The sequence below is a fragment of the Monodon monoceros genome, unplaced genomic scaffold (genome assembly GCF_005190385.1).
Source record: "Monodon monoceros isolate NGI ecotype Baffin Bay Population unplaced genomic scaffold, NGI_Narwhal_1 Super_Scaffold_11, whole genome shotgun sequence".
NCBI lineage: Eukaryota > Metazoa > Chordata > Mammalia > Artiodactyla > Monodontidae > Monodon > Monodon monoceros.
In genome coordinates, this window is record NW_021703767.1 from 13,071,177 (window position 1) to 13,085,743 (window position 14,567).

The window sequence follows — 14,567 nt, forward strand, 5'->3', positions numbered from 1 at the left end:
AGCAATTCTTATAAATCATTAGGGGTCGAAATACAGACCACTGAGACACATAGGTGTTCTGACACAGCGTAATTGGAGTGCTTTTGGAGCAGCAGTGAGCCTCTAACTTGTGAAGCACTGCAGAGCAAAAATGAAGACCAAGAGATGTGATTGCAGGACCCTCTTATCACATGCACAGGGAGGGCTGGACCAGGAAGCTCACTGTAGCAGTGTTTGTATGTTGAAAAACCCCCAGGAACAATCTAAACGTCAGAACATCAGTAAAGGAATAGCTAAATAAAATGTGACATGTCCATAGGATAGAATTCTAGACAACAATAGAAAGACATTATATCTCTCTCCCTCTCTCCCTCTCTCTCTCTCTCTCTCTCTCTCTCTGTCTCTCTGTCTCTCTCACTGGTGTGTGTGTGTGTGTGTGTGTGTGTGTGTGTGTGTGTGTATTTGGCTATCAAAAATTTAGTATCGAGTGAAAATAAGTTTCTAAATGAACATCCAATATAGTATCATGTGTTTTATAAGCATATAAAATAATGTTATATTTTTTCGTGGAAAATATATTTAAAGGTATACAATATATATTTTTGATGGGCCAGAAGGATACTTGGCAAATTGATAGCACAGATTATCTTAGAAGAAGGAGAGGATGCAGGGACTGGGATCAATGGGACTTCCGTTCACTTTGAAAAATTTTATTTGTTATATGTATATGTATATATAAAAGACCAAGCAAATATGTTATGGTTCATCCTGATGGTGACAGAAGAGGGGTAGGAGAAGGAGAGACAGGAAGAAGGAGCTCACTGCTTTCATTTGGCAGACAGGGCTCTTGGCAAACAAACCACAAGGAGCCCCGTCCCTCCCTCCCTGCTGCACTTTGAAGAGAGAGAGGAACCTGTTCTCTCTACCCTGCAGGCCCCCTGCATGGCACCCAGGGGGGATGCTCAACACAGCTTCCACTCCATTTCTGCACAAGCTGAAAGACTTGCTTCTCCCATCTCCCTCCTCAAGCCCACAGACGACAGCCTTGGAGCAGGGACACCTGTGATGTCAGCCCAGGGGTGACTTCCCAGGAAGGTCACAGAAGTGTCTTGTAGGCCAGTGCCACGCCCCTTCCTGGCAACAAGCCTTGATCACAAGACCAAGGGCAAATTATAGCCTTTGCGGCACATATGTGGCTGTGTCTAGTCACCCAGCTCAGAGGGAAATTCCCTCAGTTAGACTTGTCCTTGGTCAGGGGAGAGTGTCCCCTTCCTCCTCTGCCCACCTCTTCTCACGGAAAGATCCCCAGTCTCAAGTGTTTGTCCAGCGTTTTGGGGAATGTGGGAATCTAAAGGGGTGGATCCTTCATGCTCCCCACCTCCCCTGCTCCGGTCTAGGGACTCTACCCCCTCCACACCTTGCCCTCACATCCTTCAAGATCTCGGCTTGCAAGATCTTATTTCCCTGACCAGGGACTGAACCCTGGCACTCAACAGTGAAATCGCGGAGTCCTAACCACTGGACCAGAGAATTCCCCCTCAAGATCTTCTTAAGTCTCCAGGTCATTCTTTCATCTGGGTCAGAGGTATGTATCCCTTTCTGCTCCTATGTGTCCTGGGGGCAACCTCAGCAGAGAGGAAGGAAAATACACAGAAAACCAACTGTTTTCTCTGCTCTGATGGAGACCCCTGCTCCCTGTGCATTAGCTGGGTTGATCCTTCCACACTAGCAAGTGGATTTTCTATTATTCCTAATTGGCAGGTGAGGAAACTAGGGCTTTGACTCCACCCCATACCTGTACTCACTAAGGGAGAGTTCCATTTCTCTCCTTCCTCTTCCCTCCAAGGCAAGTCTTTTGAGATAGAGAATCGGGAGGGGAGAAAAAAAACCACAGAGGCAAGCAGGGGAGGGAGCAGGGACCAGGGGAGTATTTTAGGTGGGGTGTCTTGAGAACAGCATCTGTGTTGTACATTTGCAGTGAATGGGAGAGAGGAAAGGGGGATTTTCAGAGCTACAGTGATTATGGGTTTCCTCCAGTACAAGAAATAGATGAAACAAATCTGAGATATTTTGAAATGACTGTTGGTTATTGAGACTGTCTTACTTTGAAGGCAACAACATATTGTAGCTAATCCATGAGGGTCATAGCTTTATAAGCTTTGTAGTAATTAAGTGAGGACCAGGGTCTGACCTGAGGCCTCTGGGGTCTGGCACCATGTCCTTTCCACTGGCCCTGGCTGCCTGTCCCACTGTTCTCATGACCTTGACCTAGACCTGGGGCAGTTGGACTGTTGAAGAGCCTATCAGTTAATGCTTAGCCTCTGATATATTGAGGCCACTGAGCACCCACTGGTGACTGGGCACAGCCAGCCTTACCTACAGCATCCTCTCTGCTGGAGAAGATCTGCCCCTGTGTCCTGCCTGCAGTGCCCCGTTTCCTCCTCAAGGCCACCACCTGACCAGTGAGGGGCCATGGAACCAGGATGGGGCAAGGAAGCTTCTCACTGGGACTGTGGGTAAGCAAAAAAAAACCAGAGGAGAGAGTAGAACTTAGACATACATGGAAATAAGAGGCCAAAGATTAAGATGACCGAGAGGAATCTGAGGAACCAGAAGCAGGACCCAAAGCTTACTGTTCTGGTAAGCCTAGCATCCCTTCCCCCATCCATCTCTTCTTTCATTCATTTGCTCACTCATCCATTTACTCTACAAATGTGTCTGGCACTGAACTCTGTGCCGGGGGCACCATGGAGAACCCCACAATGCTCTAGTCCTTGAGTGCTCACATACCAGTGAAGGAGGACAGAAAGTTCGTTCACTTTTTTCCGTAAGGTGGCTCTAGTAGCGCTTAGTTGTCTTTAACTTCTTTTGAAACAATTTTGTTAGATTGTACTGTGACCGCTGTCATATCAGCATGCATTTTTTAAAAAGTCATCAAAATTGGTGATAGGCCATTTTAATATTGAAGATGAAAGAAAAAAAGCAACATTTTCAGCCTATGATGCTTTATTATTTCAAGAAAGGTAAAAATACAACTGAAACGCAAAAAAAGATTTGCACCGTGTATGGAGAAGGTGTTGTGACTGATTGAATGTGTCAATAGTGGTTTGCGAACTTTCATGCTGGAGATTTCTCGCTGGACGACGCTCCAACGATCCGGTAGACCAGCTGAAGTTGATGACGATCGAATCCAGACATGAATTGAGAACCGTCAACGTTATACCATGTGGGAGATAGCCGACATACTACAAATATTCAGATCAAGTGCTGAAAATCATTTGCACCAGCTTGATTACGTTAATCGCTTTGATGTTTAGGTTCCACATAAGTTAAGCGAAGAAGACCTTCCTGATTGTATTTCCTCATGCTATTCTCTACTTAAATGTCACAAAAACATTTTTAAAACAAATTGTGACAGGTGATGAAAACTGGATTCTGTGTAACAATGTGGCAGGGAAGAGATCATGGGGCAAGTGAAATGAACCACCATCAACCGCACCAAAGGCCAGTCTTCATCCAAAGAAGGTGATGTTGTGTATATGGTGGTATTGGAAGGGATCTGGAATTAGTCAACAGAAAACCCATAATCTTCCTTCAGGATAACACAAGACCGCATGTTTCTTTGATGACCAAGCAAAAACTGTTTCAGCTTGACTGGGAAGTTCTGATTCATCCACCGTATTCACCAGACATTGCACCTTTGGATTTCCATTTATTTCTGTCTTTACAAAATTCTCTTAATGGAAAAAATTTCAATTCCCTGGAAGACTGTAAAAGGCACCTGGAACAGTTCTTTGCTCAAAAAGATAAAAAGTTTTGGGAAGATGGAAGGGTGAATACATTGTTCAATAAAGTTCTTGATGAAAATGAGAAATGTGTCTTCTATTTTTACTTAAAAACCAAAAGAACTTTTTGGACAACCCAATATAAGGTCAAGTGGTGGTAAGTGCTACAAAGAAAAATAAATTTGAGCAGGGAGACAAAGAAAGCCTAGAGTGAGGCTGGCTCCTTCAGTTTGGGTGGTCAGGGAAGGCCTCTGAGAAGGTGACATGGCCGCTTGGATAAAGGAAGAGGGTGTTCCAATAGCAAGTGCAAAGGCCCTGAGGCAGGACCCTGCTAAGGAACTCTGGGAAACCAGTATTGCTGGCCCAAGGGAGCAAGGAAAAGAGTGGCAGAAAATGTGAAGAAGAAACAGCAAAGCTTAGACCATGGAGATTTTGTCAGCCAATAAAAGGACAGATTCTTTTATTTTTAAGTAAGATGGTAACCCATTGAAGAGTTTTATGCAGGGGAGTGTTATGATCTGATTTTTTTTTTTTTTTAATGTAGCCCTAACTTGGCCATACTCAAGTCAGCAGGGCCCTCTTTTGAGTCCCAGAGCCAGAGATCTCTGAAACTAACCCATTTCTCAGCCCTCTTCCTAGATTCAAATCTTCTTTCCTCCTTTTCCAGCTATTTGCCTCATTTTTCTTGTGTGTTGATTCACACTTCTTGCCCCCAAAGCCTGCCAGCCCCAAGATGTACTTCTACAACAGTTCTATCACTTATCTGTCAATTTCCGGCCCAGGAGCCCCAGCAAAATTTGCGCGAAAGGCATATTTGCATCTCACCCGCATCAGTAGAGCAAAAAGGGGGCACAGCTGTAAAAAACAAATAGTTGGAGGTAGGAAGTTCTAAAGCTGAAAGAGAAGGGAAAATGATTCCAACACAACTAAATATAGATTCCACTGTGAACCATGTTGCTGAGGTGCAGGCTTTTACAGCAGACATTCAGTTTTGCTTAAGACCCTTTGCAATCATTCTTAAGCTGTACAGCAAGGGACCCTTAGGGAAAGAGCCCCACCCATTGCCTTACAGATGGGAAGCTTGAAGTAGCTCACCGAGGGTCACAAGACTGCTGAGTGTCAGGGCTCAGCTCCATCCCAGGCTCATGACAACCAACCAAGGCCTCTTTTGATAACCCTAGGAAAAGATTTATGAAAGGCTGGACAACAATAAAATAAGCTTATGTAACACTTCTCCCCAGTGCAAATTAAGAAACTGATTTGAGGAACAGAAACTTGGTGAAGGCTTGCCTACCTACAAAAGGCGCTGCAGAGAAAGTTGAATACTTAAAATAGAAGAAAATAGAAGAATGGTCTGTCAGGGGACTGGGAACATTATTTCTGCTCTGAATAACTGAGAGGTTGCCTGTGAAAAAGCTTACACTCAAACTTGGAAATTTCAAAGTCTGATTGATGTAAGTTTCTCCAGTAGACCATAAAATAACCAACATTTGCAGAGTTTAGGAGTTTGCAAATCACGGTCATCATAAACATCCACTCATTTAGTCTTCACAGTAATAATCCCAAGAGGAACTGAAAATCGGTATCATCATTATCTCCATTCTACAGCTGAGGAGACTGAGGCTCAGAGAAATTAAATGACTTCCTAAACTCAAGCAGCTGAGCCTTGGACCTCAGCCTGTTGAATTTTTTTCACAAATATAGAAGAGGGAAACTCAAGCGTGAAGGTAGCACGATGTGGATTTGAATCCCAGCTTTGCTACTCACTTACTACACCTAGGCCTCAGTTGACTCATCTGTAAAATAGAAAGAATAACACCTCCGTGGTAGCCATTGTAAGAATTAAGTGAAGGAATGTATAAAAAGCACCCAGATCAGTGCCTGACACAATGCAGGTCTTTGTTATTATTACTATTTACAGCTTCTTTTCATTAATCTCAATTTACAGCCTTTCTAGCCACTCTTTGCATAACACATGACTTAGACACAGGGGAGGCTTCTTTTTTTTATGGTTTCACTCCCTCATTCATTGGCTTGGTTTCTTATTGAGAAAGATGTTGGCCTGGTGTAAGCAGAGAATTAAAAGAATATTAAAAGAATCAGTCGAGTCACCAGGAAGTAAATGTGAAGGAGAAGATGGTCAGCACTTCATTCATTCATCCAATAAATATTAATGAAGTTTCTATCATAAGCTGAGCTCTAGGGAGACTGTGGTGAACCAGGCAGGGAAGCCCTAGGGCTCAGGGAATTTACAGAGAAAACAAACATCAAGCAAGTCATCACCAAATGTCTTAGTCCATTCAATCTGCTATAACAAAATACCATAGACTGAGGCTTAAAAACAACAGAAATTTATTTCTCATACTTCTAGGGGCTGGAAGGTCCAAGATCAAGGTGTTGGCAGATTCCCTGTCTGGTGAGAACCTGCTCCCTGGTTCATAGATGGCTGTATTCTGGCTATGCCCTCACACAGCAGAGGAGGGGAGGGATCTCTCTGGGGTCTCTTTTATAAGGACACTAATTCCATGACCTAATCACCTTCCAAAGGCCATCACCTTGAGGATTAGGATTTCAACATATACATTTTAGGGAGACACAACCATTTAGACTGTATCAAGGACTTAGATACCTCTGGTCCCCTGGCTTTTTGGGGTTTCAGAATTAATACACAAACAGCGCTCCTTCCTCCCCATCTGCCTCCTCCACTTGTCCACAAAATCATCTCCAATTAACGAGCATCAAATCTAAGCAGAGAAAATAATTAAGTCCTCAGTGATTCCCATCACTGCCACTCACATTCCATTGCTAAGAACTAATCACGTGACTGTACCTGGATGTAGCCCTTGACTGGGCAGTCACTTTCCACACTGGGGAGGGGAGACCATGAATTTTTGGTGGTCAACTGGTCACCTATGTCGCTACCAGAAAGAAGGACAAACATATCAGTAATTATAACACCTAATGAAAATAACACAGGAAAGTCAAATATAAAGATGTGGAAAGAGATAGAAAAAGGCATGCCAGGTACATATTAAAGGCATGCCAGGTAGAAAATTATCACCTACCAAATATGTCACAAACCTTTATGAACCTAAAAATCTTAGCCTCAAAATATATAAAGCAAACCCTGATAGAAATGTGAGGAGACACTGAAAAATTCTTGTAATGGGTGACTTTATTTTATTATTTTTTAAGCCTTTCTTTTTTAAAAAAATAAATTTATTTCTTTATTTAACTTTTGGCTGCGTTGGGTCTTTGTGGCTGCACGCGGGCTTTCACTAGTTGCAGCAAGTGGGGGGCTACTCTTCGTTTCGGTGCACAGGCTTCTCATTGCAGTGGCTTCTCTTATTGCAGAGCACGAGCTCTAGGCACACGGGCTCAGTAGTTGTGGCGCACAGGCTTAGTTGCTCAACAGCATGTGGGATCTTCCCGGACCAGGGCTCAAACCCATGTCCCCTGCATTGGCAGGCGGATTCTCAACCACTGCGCCACCAGGGAAGTCTTGTAATGAGTGACTTTAAACACACCTCTCAGAAATTGGCTGATTATTACAAAAATGAATAAGGCTTGAGAAGTCCCACCTAATACAATTAACAATTATCATTTAACAGATATCTGGAGAGAAATAACTTTTTACCCAACAGAGATTACACAATCGTTTCAAAATTTCGTGAGACATTCTCCAAGTGTATTAGGTCACAAAAGAAATCATAACACAAAATCCCAAAAGGAAAACTCTGACAGTACATATTCATGAACTATAATGGAATAAATTAGAAAATAATAACAGAAAGATAACCAACAAAAAATCTATCCTCTTGGATATTTTACAACATTCGGCTAAGTCCTAGGTTTTAAAGGGAATAAAACTGGAAATTACAAGCTATTTAGAATCACAAGAGCATTTACAGAGAGAAGTAAGTCAGAGAGAAAAACAAATATTGTACATTAATGCGTATATGTGGAATCTAGAAAATGGTACATATGAAGAGGTTTGCAAGGCAGAAATAGAGACACAGATGTAGAGAACAAACGTATGGACACCAAGGCGGGAAAGTGGGGGTGGGTGATGGTGGTGGGATGAATTGGGAGATTGGGATTGACATGTATACACTAATATGTATAAAATAGGTAACTAATAAGAACCTGCTGTATAAATAAATAAATAAATAAAAATTTTTTAAAAAAAGAATCACAGGAGCGCTACATATGTATCAAAGTTGATAAGGCAGCATTCAGAGGAGAAATATATAGCCTTAAACACATATAACACTGATAGAAAACCAGAAAGGTTGAAAATAAATGAATCAACCAAGTTTTCAACTCAAGAAGCTGGGGGGAGATGGGGAGAAGAGAGATAGAAAATATATCTGAAGAAAGTTGAAGAAAGGAACCAGGGAAGATCAAAGTAGAAATTAATAAAAATTTAAAAAGACAATAGACTCGATTAACTGGTTCTTTGAAGGAATTAATGGAAAGACAAACCTTTGGTATACCTGTCGAAAGAAAAAAGGCAAAATATTAAGTCAAAAATTGTAAGAATGTTACCTTTGTGGCAAGCTTTTAGAAAATCTGTAGATGAAGTGAGTAACTTCCTAGGGAAATATTCGTTATAAAGATTCATCCAAGGAAAGGCAGGAAACTTGAATAGAATCTCAACCATAGAACAAAGTGAAGAACTATTCAAAGATCTACTAAAATGGCATCAATTCAGAGGGATTTTCAGGTAGATTCTACCAGATCTTTAGAGAAGAGATAAATCTATATAAACTGTTTTCAGATCCCGGAAAAGACAGGAAGCTTATCTAATCATTTTATAGGTTCCATACTTGGGTACACCCTTACTCTCCACATATATGTGTAGATGGTATATATATGGTGTATATATATGGTAGAAATACACACACACACACACACATATATATATATATACACCTCACTTAAAACAAAAATACAAAATTCCACACCCAGCAGTGTATTAAAGGAATCATGAAAAAGGGTCATTCTAGGAATGTAAAGATGTTTCAATATTAGGAATCTATCAAAGAGGGACTTGTCTGGCGGTGCAGTGGTTAAGAATCTGCCTGCTAATGCAGGGAACACGGGTTCGATCCCTGGTCCGGGAAGATCCCACATGCCACGGAGCAACTAAACCTGTGCGCCACGACTACTGAGCCCACGTGCCACAACTACCGAAGCCCGCGCACCTAGAGCCCGTGCTCCGCAACAAGAGAAGCCACCGCAATGAGAAGCCCGCGCACCGCAACGGAGAGTAGCCCCCGCTCGCCGCAGCTAGAGAAAGCCTGCGTGCAACAACAAAGACGCAACGCAGCCAAAAATAATAAATAAATAAATTTATTTAAATAAAAGGAATCTATCAAAGAGATGAAAGTGGAAAAACCATATGCATTAACAGATGTTTCAGAGGCATTTGCTAAAATTCACCCCCCATTTGAGATAGCAAACCAGGAGAAGAAATGTCTCACACCTGATAAAGTGTGTTAGTAACCTAAGCAAGTTCCATTTTATGGGTCAAATATCATAAATCCTTCCCATAAAAGTCAGAGATAAGACAAGATTCCTATTCAACATTGTGCTGCAGGTACTAAATACATCAAGACCAGGAAAAGCGAATACTATTCATTGACAAGTCTTTTCTTTGGGTCAACGGAACCAATCGTCTATATCTGTTTGCATTTTACAGTTTAAAAAGAGTTCCGTACGTGCTATCTCCTGCAACCCTCACAGTGTACAGGTGAGATGAGGACAAAGATTGTCGTCCCAGCTTTGAGGATGAGGAACCTGAGGGACATGGCACTTTTAGATTTCCCTAAAGACACAGGGCAGGTAAGCAGTGATGGAGGAATAGACCCCAGGTTTTCTCATTCTTAATCAAGTTCTTCCTCGATGCCAGGGAGCCTCAGTTAAAACACAATACACCTCGTTGCTACCAATGACTGACACTGGCCAGGCCACTGTCCCTCTGAACAAGTTGGGGCCCCAGGAGCAAACTGGGGTGAAGACGGGGGGACACTGCATGGTGACTAAGACGGAAAGAAGAGAGAGGGTGCTGAGGACAAACGTTCTTGGTGCCACGGCGTATAACCCTAGACGCTGTTTAACAGATGATGCTGGCCAACGCTCAAGGGTGCACCAGGCACTCTCCCAGGCACCTGTCTATGTCAATCATTTAATCCTCAGAGCTCTCATGAGGTCGGCACTATTAATATTACTCCCATTTTACAGATAACAAAGCTGAGCAACGCACCGCAGCTTATGGATTTAGCAAGGGTAGTACCAGGATTTGAACCCAGGCAGCCTGGCTCCAGGGTCTTTGCTCAAAATCACTACAGTATAGTGTCTTTAAGCCAGTACCCTGGTTCCGGGGGTGAGAGCAGAAACCAACCTGCCATGTGTGTGTTTTAGATATAAAAAAAAAATCATCAGAGCATCAGTTTGCTCACTTCAGTTTTCTGATATTGCTGAGGCCAGGAGGAGGGCAAAGGTTCTAACATACACACAATCTGCTTAGAAACATCTGTTTTTATTAAGTATCAGTTTTGCTGCCTCCTAAAATTAGATTAGCCAAGAGAAAGGAAACAGTGTTTCCCTCAGCTTGCTCCCTTCACACTATAGACCTGTGCACTGAATCTTACTCAATAAGAACAAAAAAACAAAATCAGAAAAAAAAATATGATTGCCCTGTTAGGAGCCTAGATAGGGACTATAAAGTGTTATTTTAAAGAATTACAAAACAAAAAGAAACAAACAAACAAAGAAAAAGGGGGTGGGGATATGAGGGGAACAAAAGAAAAAAAACAGAATTACCCACATAATTATAATTCATTGCTCAAAACTTCTGCACCTTTCCCCAGGGAAAGGCAATCCCTATTGAGGAATAGCCAGCTAGGGAAGAATGCTGTTGCCTTAAAAAACAAAAACAAAAACCTTTTTTTTTAATTAAAAAACCCTTTTTTTAAATTAGAGTCTAATTGATTTAAAATGTTGTGTTAGTTTCTGGTGTACAGCAAAGTGATTCAGTTATATATATATATATATATATATACACACACACACACACACACACAAATATATTCTTTTTCAGATTCTTTTCCGTTATAGGTTATTACAAGATACTGAATATAGTTCCCAATTCAAAACTTCTTTTATCTGCAGCTATAGTCATTTCTTATGTCAAAGGTCCTTGATGCTTTTCCCATACCCCCAACCCGTCTCTAGACCTTGTTGCATTTCCCAGAGAGAGCCTGTTAACCCTGTGGTCTAGTCTAGTTTTCACCTTAGCACATATGTTTATAAGCATAGTTAGATAATCTCAACTCTATGTTCACATGGACCTGCTGGGTAATATCCAAACAGAATTACTTTACTTTGTACAACGTGTTCCTTCATCTTGGAAGACCTTTCCCAACCCAGGGATATCCTGTGCTTCCTTTAAGACCTAGTTCACCTCTTCCAGGAAGTCCTCCCTAATGACACCATCACATGGGCTCCAGTAAAACCCATACAACACACCCACAACAGTAGTTCCTTTAGCACTTCCCACGTTATAATATTTTTTTTTAACTTGTTGGACTTTCACCTGAAATTGCAGTCTCCATGAGGGCAGGGACACTGTTCAGATCTATGTTTATTCAGTTCTGTGTCTCCACTGCCTTTGGATTAAGAAATAAATTAGTATTTCAAGTTTATCGATTTGTCCTGAAAATTGAAGATCAATGCTTTCAAATATACTAAATATATATTATAATATTTTTAATAAATAGGCTTTAAAGTTTTAAATTTTCATAAATAGCAAATTTTAGATAGAGGCAACTTAGAAACAATTTATAATGTTTCTAATAAGGACATTATAAATAATGTTTATAAGGAAGTAATGAAACAAGGGTCCCTTGGCATTAGCAATATATTTGGACACTTCCTTAGGAATTTTGTATAAAAAGCCCATAAACTATCTCAATAAATCAGAATGCAGACAAGGACTGGGACAGCTACTGTCCTTTAGGTGATATTTCTTTACCAAAGTAATAATTAGAGAAAAATATCCAAGGAAATAGGATAAAAATAAAAATCTTTGCATTGATACTTTGCGTAGGGGGAGGGGAAAAAAGAGGGAGTTATGAATGATTTTGATAAATGGATGGAAGGAAGATCAGGTATTAAATCTTACCCAGGCTGGGATGGCAATAATGTCACTTTGCAAGAGAAGTCAATGAAAATGTCGTAGATAATAAGTACAGAATCTGTCAATCTGAATAGTAACATACATTAAAGATTTATGAAGCGATGTCCTTACATTATAGAATGATAGGAGTTATGTCTAGGGGAAACAGATTCTTAGAGTGACAGGTATTACAGGAGAATACTGGGACAATTTTAAGAACTTTAAAGACAAATTGCCAAAAATGATCCGTGAAAAGCAATTCCACTGAAAGAACCAGATGTGAGGTAACTCTCACGTAGCCACTAATAGATCATTTTAAAACGTAAAACATCAGGATGTTAAAAATGCACAACGGTATAACCCCACTCCAGGCACGTAAACTGGATCTGTTTATGCAGGAAACATATGTCGTGGGCCCCAAACTATTTTCCCAAGGGAGAAATCATAATGAATTTGATCTGATCCATCCAAATTCTTCTCCTTGAATCTCTTATAAGCACAGATGTAGAAGACGAATACCTGAGATTAAGAGGGTGACAGGCAATCACGAAAGAGTGGAAAGCTAGCTGTTATAACACGGGATCAAACTTGGGAACTGCTCTGTTTCAGGAAGTGTATGTGAGGTAGGGGGTGGGGACAGCACAAGACCTAGGCCCCCATTTAGCTTTGATCTGATCTCAGGGGGAGATGAATCACTCCTTTGATCTAAAGGAGAGCCTCAGATCATAAGACACGTTTGAGGAGGAAAATGAGCCTCCTCAAATACAGAAGAGCCAAATCCACAACTTCTTGGCAGGCATTGGGTAGGCAATGACAATCTGCACTTGATGTAATAATAACAACAATAATAATAATTGCCCCTTATTTGTGATATAGGTAAGGTGGGTGACCAGTTTTATATTCGTAATCCAATAGAAACAAGAAGGAAATATTTATCTTTTTTGAATCTAAAAAGTGTGAGATTTCCTCTCTCTTAAAGACCTTAAAACCCAAGTATTTCTCTAAAAAAGATGTATCTAAAATAGAGGAGTCAGCAAACGTTTTGTGTAAAGGGTCAGATAATAAATGTTTTAAGCTTTTCGGGCCGTAGGTTCTCTGCTATAACTAAATGACTCTGCCACTGTAGCATGAAAGCAGCCATAGGCGATATGCAAATGAATGGGCATGGCTGTGTTCCAATAAAACTTTATTTCTAAAAACAAGCAGTGGGCCAGATTTGGCCCATAGTATGCCTACCCCAATCTAAAACACTGTTCAAAAAGTAACAAATAACGGGCTTTTACATAAAACATTCTTTCATGCATAGTAGGCAAAGACAAGCCAGATCAAAATGACACTAGTATTTGAGGAGAGATACTTGAAGGTGACAATTAATGGTGGTGATGATGGCAAGTAACAAGGGAAGAATAAAAGCATGTTTATCTATTATTTAACAAATGCTTACACAGTGCTTACTAAGTTCCAGGCTCTAGTCCAAATGCTTTATAAATATTAGCTCATTTAGTTCCCAAAACAACCCTATCATAAACCGCCATTATTATCCCCATCTTACAGATAAGGAAACTAAGACATAAAGAGGCTGTCACTTGCGCATCATCAAAAAGCTAGTAATGATGGGAAGACAAGAAAGTCAAATTAGGAGAGACTCTTATAGAAATATTATCAGAAGACTAAATTAAAATTCCCTTCCACAACCAACTAGACCATGTAACTAGCTGGTATGCACTCCTCTCTAAGTACCTCAGAAAGCTGTGATCATAATGCTGCCCTCCCTCTTGTCTGCACAGAGTCCCTGCATCTCTCAAACGTGATTATGCATTGGAAAGGGCTTCATTACTTCTGTTCACTTCCACAATATGTTAGTTAATATTAATACTCAGTTATGAAGCACTGGGAGATAAACACCAATAGATCTGTTATTTTTTCGGATATGAAAATCAACAACCAAAATAGGAAATGTAGTATTTATACTTGAACCAAAATTCATGAATGATCAGTGTGACCATCTCAGCCTTGCAGAATTCAAACATAAAACCTGCCTCTTGGACTTCCCTGGTGGTGCAGTGGTTAAGAATCCGCCTGCCAGTTCAAGAGACACGGGTTCAAGCCCTGGTCCAGGAAGATCCCACATGCCGTGGAGCAACTAAGCCCGTGTGCCACAACTACTGAGCCTGTGCTCTAGAGCACAACTAGAGCTCTAGAGCGCCACAACTACTGAAGCCCCCGTGCCTAGAGCCCGTGCTGCAACGAGAGAAGACACTGCAATGAGAAGCTGGCTCACCACAGCGAAGAGTAGCAGCCCCTGCTTGCCGCAACTAGAGAAAGCCCATGCGCAGCAAGGAAGACCCAACGCAGCCAAAAATAAAATTAAATTAAAAAATAAATTAAAAAAAAGAAATATAAATGCTTCCATATATGAAAAATAAATTAGAATTTAGTTGACAACTTCTAATAAAAAATTTTTTAAATAAATAAAACCTGCCTCGTCAATGCCCTGGGCTCTAAAATGATTTTTCACATATATGAATTAATTTGATGCTAACAACAATTGTTTTGCATACTAGAAATCTAAGATTCAGAGAATCAAGTTCACCTTATTAAATCATATTAAAAACCAATGC